The sequence below is a fragment of the Camelina sativa genome, chromosome 8, assembly GCF_000633955.1.
Source record: "Camelina sativa cultivar DH55 chromosome 8, Cs, whole genome shotgun sequence".
NCBI lineage: Eukaryota > Viridiplantae > Streptophyta > Magnoliopsida > Brassicales > Brassicaceae > Camelina > Camelina sativa.
The window spans coordinates 9,332,699-9,341,199 of NC_025692.1; positions in this window are offsets into that span (position 1 = coordinate 9,332,699).

An 8,501-nucleotide genomic window follows, 5' to 3' on the forward strand; every position below is an offset into this window, starting at 1 on the left:
TAACCTTTGGGGAGATGCCAAACGGAATATCAAAGCGAAGTTCCAGTGGCATGGATGTGGAGTTCAAAATTATAACCTGAAAAGGAAAAGGTATATGCAGACTCAACAGTTATAAGAATTAACACATTAACACATATATATTGTAATGACATGATACATACAGTTGAGTATACTCGTATTAACTTGCTCTGCTGCTGCAATGAAACCTCGTACACAACAGGAACAACAAAGCTGCTTCCAGAACCAGATTTACTTCCTTTCTCAACATTATCACTGGAGTTTGATGTTTTGGAAAAATCAACCTCAAAATAGGAAAGGCCAATTCGATCCATTGAATGAGGAGGAGAAGCAAAAGATGTTCCATCAAGTTGAATCTTCATATAATGTTGTGTGGCATCACCAGATTCGCTGCTGAAACAACCAAATTGACTTCGGCGTCTATCAGGAACAAGTAGTGTGTCATTATTATCAACATAGATGGGAACAGAGGAACCAGGTTGCACAAAGTCCTGAGCCACTGGAGCTGACATATTTAGTACATTTGAATCATGTCCTTGGAAAACTTGGTACCCCAAAGGAAGAGAAGTTAAATTTTGAAGTACATATGGGGAATATCGTTCTGTCTTGGCACTTTTGGTGCAGTAAACTGACAATCCCTTATCGTCAGGAATGGCATCTGTTTCCATCAATTCCAAAGTGTTCGACATCTCAATTATCCTGAAAATACACTTCAACAGGGAAAGGACAAAATGAACATATATGGAACTGAGGGTTTACAGATAATGAGTTTACAAAGCATTTTCGGATGATGATTGATAAGGAGTGAGCCAAACCAAGCCCACAAAGACGCTTGGGTAGAACTCAAAACAAAAGCTAGTTTTAGGGTTTTGGTGCCCTGAAGATTTTTAAAGTACTGATATAGTTCCCTCCCATCCAATGTGGGATTATTTGAATACCCAGAGTCTTATCAATAATACAACTACACAGAAAGTTGGAAGCTACTCATCCTATCTAAAAACTAGCAAGAAATAATCCATAAGCTGAGTGAAACTAACCAGTCCCTGCCAATATTAATAATAACGAAAAAATTATATCTCATCGTACCTCAAAGAGAGATTCTGTTAAGTTCACATTGAGCTGATTTGATGATGCAACAATTACTTCAGTGAGACCAGCATTGTTCAGCAAAGAATTAGCCTCAAATTTTCGGGATAATTTGAGATCAAAATTCCAGGGCTCAATAAAAGGCTCCCACAAGACCTACAACATATATCCACAGGTGGTTATAAGCATACTACCAAAACAAAGAAAAAATGACAGCAGGATTATGTTTCTGCCTCGTACCTTGTGCATATTATTATAATTCACTTCAAGATCGCATGATACCAAACTCTCCATATTCTTTTCGGTCAGATTAGCTTGCAGGAGAAAGTTTCTCATAAGAACTTCAAGAAGCAGACCGCTACATCCCCACTGCATGAGATTAAAGGGACAAGAGAAGTCATCAGCAAAGTAGCTCAAAAATTTCAAGCTGACCGGTGGCATATACAGTGCAAAAGCTAATGATAGTAACGAGCTCACAGAAAATTATGAACCAAAACATGTTCTAGACAACAAAACGCAGACCAATATTTAAACCACCCAAAACTCACTCATCAAACTAAGCTTGTCAGTGAAGAAAAATTAAACTCGCCATCTCAAGCACTAACTACAAAGAAGTGCCATTAGATTTATAGGTAGACATGACTGATCACGGCACAACAAAAGTGGCAGCACAATAACAGTAATACACACATACACAGCAAAAATAAATACTTGTGAGGTCACTTCTGTGTGAAATAACATCGACAGAGATTATATCAGTATATAAAGCACAAGCATACCTTTCCATCTGAAATAAGAAGAGACGCATCTCTTATCTGGACTTTGATACTCATGTTTCCTTGCGAATTTCGTGAAGATGGTGTCCCAGGTGAATCAAACGTAATTCCATGCCAGAAAGATAATACTTGATGAGATGCATGCATCTCCACATTGTCAGACAGTATCCCTACATCTATGTTCATGATCTTGTTCTGATCCATCTGAATATTTGTTTCTACAAGTAGTTGTGACGCCCCAAACAGAGAGCAAGACCGTACAGTATTAACACCAGATATTGCAAGAATCCCACTGAGCTTTTCGACCTTGTTGCTGAGTTTGATGTCTCTCCCACGAATAGAGAGTTCGCCGCTCCTACTACATGCTGTAAGCGTAACATATTTACAGTATCTCCCTTTAAAATAATTTGGGTGCTCTTCCTCAGATGTCTCATGAATATCAGTTGCCATGAACCCTGGAAATTCTGTGTCGCTTGAGCAAAGAGGAAAATGGATTGTGACACCAATAATCTCTAATCTTGCGGTAAATGCCATAACATCACTAGAGTTCTCTGAAACCCCATTTTGAAGAACATTCAAAGCCCGATCAGTATTGTCACAAATATTCCTTACCACTTCAATAGGTTCATCAATATCCAAGTCTGAACCTTTTGACAAAATAGGGTCTTGACTACTGTCTTCCAGTTTCTGGGAATAAGATTTCAGAAGTTCAGTAACTTCAATCCAATCAAAAGAGTGTAACCAGATGTCCAGGGATGGAAGAGAAAAACAGAGACTATATTCATTTTCAGCATGTTCCGTAAATCTAACTTTCAGTGCAGAAGGATCCCCATATGCATTGATGCATCTAGCTAACATGACTGAGCTCAGCAATGAATAAAGCCCAATTTCGAAAAATTGAACATCCAAGCTCATTGGGAAATTATTTTTAAGTTCTCCAGAGCAAATAAATTTCATATCAGCTTGGAGCACTGGTTCGGATAGCAGTGTTCCAGGATCTATCCTTAATCGATGCAGTTTTGTCGTCAAAAGATTGACAAAAAATCTGAATTGTATTAAGCTTGTGGAAGGTTCAAGGGGTGCAACTAAAAGATCTTGCTTTAGACGCATCTTCGTATGAAGGAACTGAGGAACATCAGACACGAAAAGTTTTGATTCCTCAGCAACTAAAGAAAGCTGATCAACCACAACAAGAAATGCCTTGAACCCATCCAAAGCATCTGAATCTGCAAAGAAAATAGAAAAAAGATAACACATATAAGCATCACTTGAAATAAATAATCACTATACAAAAAGATGAGCGCTGAGGAGCAAAAGTTAACACGAAGGGTAACACCACCTACCATCCACAACAATTTCACAAACTTCAACTCTTGACATAACACATGCCAAATCACTTAACGGATTAAGATCACAAGGTAATCTAATCCAAGCATCAGCAATAATGCTAGCAGCTAGCGTGATACTTCTGCACACGGCTTCCTTCTTGAATGTTGATATGCCATTTTCAGAAAGCAGCAATGATAGTGATAAGCCCCGCCCAAATATGTTTAAACAGTCGGCTCGCCCTTCTACTTGATTAAGCGGAATAACACATTCCTGTGGTATGTGCTGCACCACATTGCTCAAAGAACACTCTAGAATAAAGCTAATATATAACTGCCCAATTTCAGCTTTCAGTTGCTGGTGGTCATCATTCTCCACAGGAAGAATCAAACAGGAGTCCAGTATCTCAATTTTATAGGTAATGGCCAACTCAGAATGAACCTTGGTTAACTCAGTAGCTTGTGGCAACGACTGCAGGCCAGACTTTGAAGTCCAATCAGGAAGAGAGAAGTAACCAATTATAATGGCCAGATATTCCGGTAGTAAAATGCAGCATGTGTGTTGAATACCTATGCTCACTTCAAGTTCAGAAATAGAAGGCTCCAAATCCCTCTTCCTGACGCGTAGGTTCAAGACGGGTGAGACATTTGTTAATGAATGTTTCCAAAGAAATCCGCCAGAATAGTTGGTGAACAAAGATGACTCCAGCATCAAGTCTTCAGCAGAGGCAACCAAATCGAAATGATCATCTGAAATGGTAAGCAAGTATCTGGATACCGGTAGTATAATAGTTCCAAAAACACTTGAAGTATCATGAAAATGCACATTGGCGTCGAAGACATGCACATCAACTGTAAAGTGATTGGTCTGACCAAGACCCCTGGAGGACGTAAGCTCATCCAGAGGACAATCATGTATTGGTTGAAAAGTACAGCTGTTACATTCGCAGTTCAAACCTATTTCAGCCCCATCATTTCTATTCCTTACAATAAATAACTTCCTCCAGTCAGAAGTCGAATAACAAAGAGAACTTTCTAGACTAACAAGAGAACCCGAATTTTTAATGGTTATAAATGGATATGTGTCCAGAGGAATGCAGCCACAAGATCTACTTTCAATAAAGTTTGAGAACCCAAACCTTTGAAAATCAAACTGAGGGCCTTCTGTTGGAGCACTGGTATCTGTAGCAAGGCTAGGTGGATTTGTATCAGCAGACGAGATCTTATAGGAGGCTATCTTATCCACAAAATTTGTCAGCAAACCAAATATGTATGGATAGCAATGGAGTTCAGCGCCCCTCCAATAGATTGTATACTTCTGAAAAACAAAACTTTTACTTTGAGAAACCTTGCAATTTAAGCTGACAGCAGCCTCAGGAGTTGTTCCGTTGTCAATAATGTTGGTTTGATCGCTACTATGAGCATCCATCCCATGTCTGTGGGAAGCGTACGATTTGAGTAGATTCCCTGATGAACATAAAATATGACTGTCAGCTGCATCTTTAGAGGAGCAAGCTGTCATTTCCAATTTTTTCGCACAGACTGACCACTCTTCAAATTTGGTACGTGAATACCTGAAAAATGACGGTTGTACAAGGGAACTTGTCAGGGACCCCCCGTGCTACAATATTTAACAATTAAGAACCAAGAGAAAAATAAAATAATTGGATGGGCGTGGTTTTGAAAATGGCATCAGGAGATGAGTTATAGGCAGTGATGGTACAACCAAATATGTCTTATAAGAAGCATATGAACATATCAACTGCTTGGTAAAACAAGCAGACATCAACGTGGTAGATAGAAATATACAACAACAAAAAGCTGCATTCATGCTTGTTTAATAGTTGAAGGTTAACTTTCCACTGATACTGTAAAAGAAAACACAAAATGAGCTCTTTTTACCGTAGTAACAATTACCTACCAGAGATCCAGCTGATGTATAGAAAGAACAAGCACTGTGTTGTTTTCTCCTTCATTTTCAAGATTGACGTGCAACCTGAAAAGTGCCAAGTTGGTTTTTGTGGAGAAGCGAAAGCTGGGAGCAGGGGGAGGTGGGGCATTTCGAGCTCCATGATCCTGAATATCAAGATATTCAATCACAGACATGACTCCTTTAAATATCGACGGAGAGAAATGGACATTGAACATAGGCAGAGTAGCTTCAACCTGAAAAGATATGGAATAGCAAACAATCAATTACAATATGTGGTCAATGCCTATATAAAAGTACAAGCATTGGTACCATTGAACAAGGGAGTTATTCATATATTCAGCTAAACTAGACACAGCTATTTCGGAACCTGAGATTAAATTCTAATACCTCCAACTGCTTCAATATTGACTCCTCCGGAATTATACAAGACGCAAACTTGATAAGTAAAGATGATTTCTCCACAAGAGGAAGTTCTTGGAAAGGATGAATCTTCATGAGCTTCATCTGCACAAGATGCACATGTAAGAACATATATGATCGCTTAAACAACTTCAATCCAAAACAAAAAACATATAAACATATCTTACCTCAATGTCGGAGATACTGATATCAATATGGTCATAGAGATCGTTGACTTGGAAAGCATCTAAGGCTGCAATGGAACTTTGTAAAGCATCCATCACATCAGACTGCAATTTTGGACTTGGGCTAAGAGAATCGGTGCTACTAGATGTGATAGAAAGAGATTCCAACACCAAAACCTGTACAAGGGAACGCATAGGAAGATAAAATAAATACCGCGAAAGATAAAAATAACAGAATAAGAAAGCACAGACAACCAAATATTTATATAAGCAAAATACCAGATTATAGCTTTCTGATTCACCCAATCGTCCAGGGAAACTTAAAGTAAGATCTTTTATGTCCAGGTCCCACTTAACTTTATTTCGGCTAGATAAGAGGTATCTACGAATCAAACCAAGACACACATAAGCATCACATTTAAATTAGGATATAAATCTATGCCGAACACTAAGATAGAGGACACACTTACTCAGCTTTCGCCGCCAATCGCGTTTCACTTTCAAGGCCATTGAGTGATGATAAAACCTGAGCCACAAAAGCGAATTGGTACATGTTTTCCCGTGTGAGGTGAAAGAAAAAAAAATCTTGAACCTTCTTTCAGGAAATATCTCTTGAAACCATTTCTATGAAAATGCCACAAAATCAAATATGTGATCATTGTACAGGCAAATAAACAATGATTGCAGTGCTTTAGAGGAATCTAGTTCCCAGCAATGGATAGCAGAATCTGATAGACAAGTATGAGACATCAACAAGTATACGCAAAAAGATTGAACATTTTCAGATTCAGGTATTCTACTCGAGAGCTACCAGAATCTAATAATGTTAGCAGTGTACTGAAATAAGAGCTCACCCTTTCGTGTTGGAGTTTGAAGTATCTTGAACCCGAGAAAAAATTACTGACAGCTAGAAAGAAGTCTACATCATAAGCAGCTTTAAGTGGTTGAAGGGTGACCTACAGAAACAAGATGCAAAAATCTATAACAAAGTCAATCCTAATAGTCAGCTACGAACAAAAGACCAAGACTCCTGAGAGGAGCAAACATTGAGTTTGTCCAAAAAATGCTGATACAAGGTGCAGTTAGTTCACCTTTAATGACAATGCAACATCATGATCCTTAAACAACTCCAACCGTGCTCCACATGAAGGTTTCATTTCTTGTGTATCACTCTGAGAACAGTCCTGCATGAAACAATTAAATTATTTTTTTCCTGAAACAAATGGAGGCGCACACAAATTGATTTTTATAAAAGAGACTATGGAGCATAAGCTACACCTAGATGGTTCATATCAACTTATTAAACAAGAGTAGTCTGATAATGTTCATGATTTCAGATATATTAACAATATGGCAAAGAAGTAACAGCATATTGGGACACAAACCCCTTTCATGGTTAGAATTTCTTTCCTATTGTGAGGATAGACCAGCCTTCCAGAAATAACAGATACAATCATGGCTGTAGAATCTTTCCAAGACTTGCATTCAACAATCGCCCCCAAGATGTCCAACTCTGTAATAACTTGAGAAGAACTCCTGTGGAATAATTAAGGTAATAAGGAATGAAAAGACAAACTAGTTAGGGCCGAGGCCATGGTGAAGTAACTGAAAAAAAAATTTACTTACCCACTTATTTGTTGCAACGTAGCAGAAATTTTGAGTACGTTGACTCGAACGGAGCATGTACAGATCTTACCAGTTGCACTTGTATTTTTAGAAGACAAAGAAAGAGGGTGAAACTTTGTTGCCTTGTGTATATCCTGCAGTTAATGAACAGTTATTAGAATGTTTTGACGAATTTTGACCTTGCACTGCCATTAAATGGTACTTTAACTACCTTGACAACTTCATCAGAAACAACACCAGAAAACTGACTAGAATCCTCTGTGCCTCCGGCACCAAGCATTCCCCGTGACAACCAGTTCAACCATCCACGCGACTTATTTGATATAGGATCATCACTCTGTTCCTTTTCAGAGGCACTCTGTTCCTTTTCGGAGGCAGTGGCAGCAGTTGCTCCCATGTTCACTATCAATTCTGAACAAGCTTCCTGTTTAATAAGATCGAAGGTAAAAGGACAGATAAAAAAATTACCATTGCTAGGACATCAACTTATGATAGATATCTAAACAGCACTTGGTATCTCAGCCAAAAATAAAAATGGTACATCAGCAACCTAATTTACCATACCTGCATCTCACCTTCCGCTGCAGACCTATAACTTAAGATATCATCAATATCAGACTTCTTCTCCACTTCTTCCAAACCCAAAAGGATAGACTCATCGATTGACTGTATCCAGAGGCATAAAGCACAGCCATATTAGTAGAGGAGCAACTTGACAAGAAAAAATTCTGGTTTAAAAATGCTACAGAAGAAACAGGCATATCACAGCAACTCATCTTCAAGTTACGAAGGTTATGCGTTAGTTGGAAAAATATGTCCAGCGTAAAGCATCTAAGCAACATATGATGCAGACTAAGGCAAGGCAACGAGAAGTTTAGGGAAAAGAACAAATGTATTTCTTTCAATCAGCAATTTCAGAACAACTACATTGTTAGGATGATAAGCTCGTATAGAGTATTTTATTGATGTTAGAAGAAAATAAAATGTTTCTTCAATTTCTTTTCTTTGAAATGTATGATGAGGCTTATGATGTGAAATGTGCTGCTAAAAAACACCTTACCATTACCCTTTTATCTACATGTTGTGGTAATTAGAGGACAAAACACATCGAAATGAAAAACCACCTCCCTAATTATGTAAAATCACCTAACAG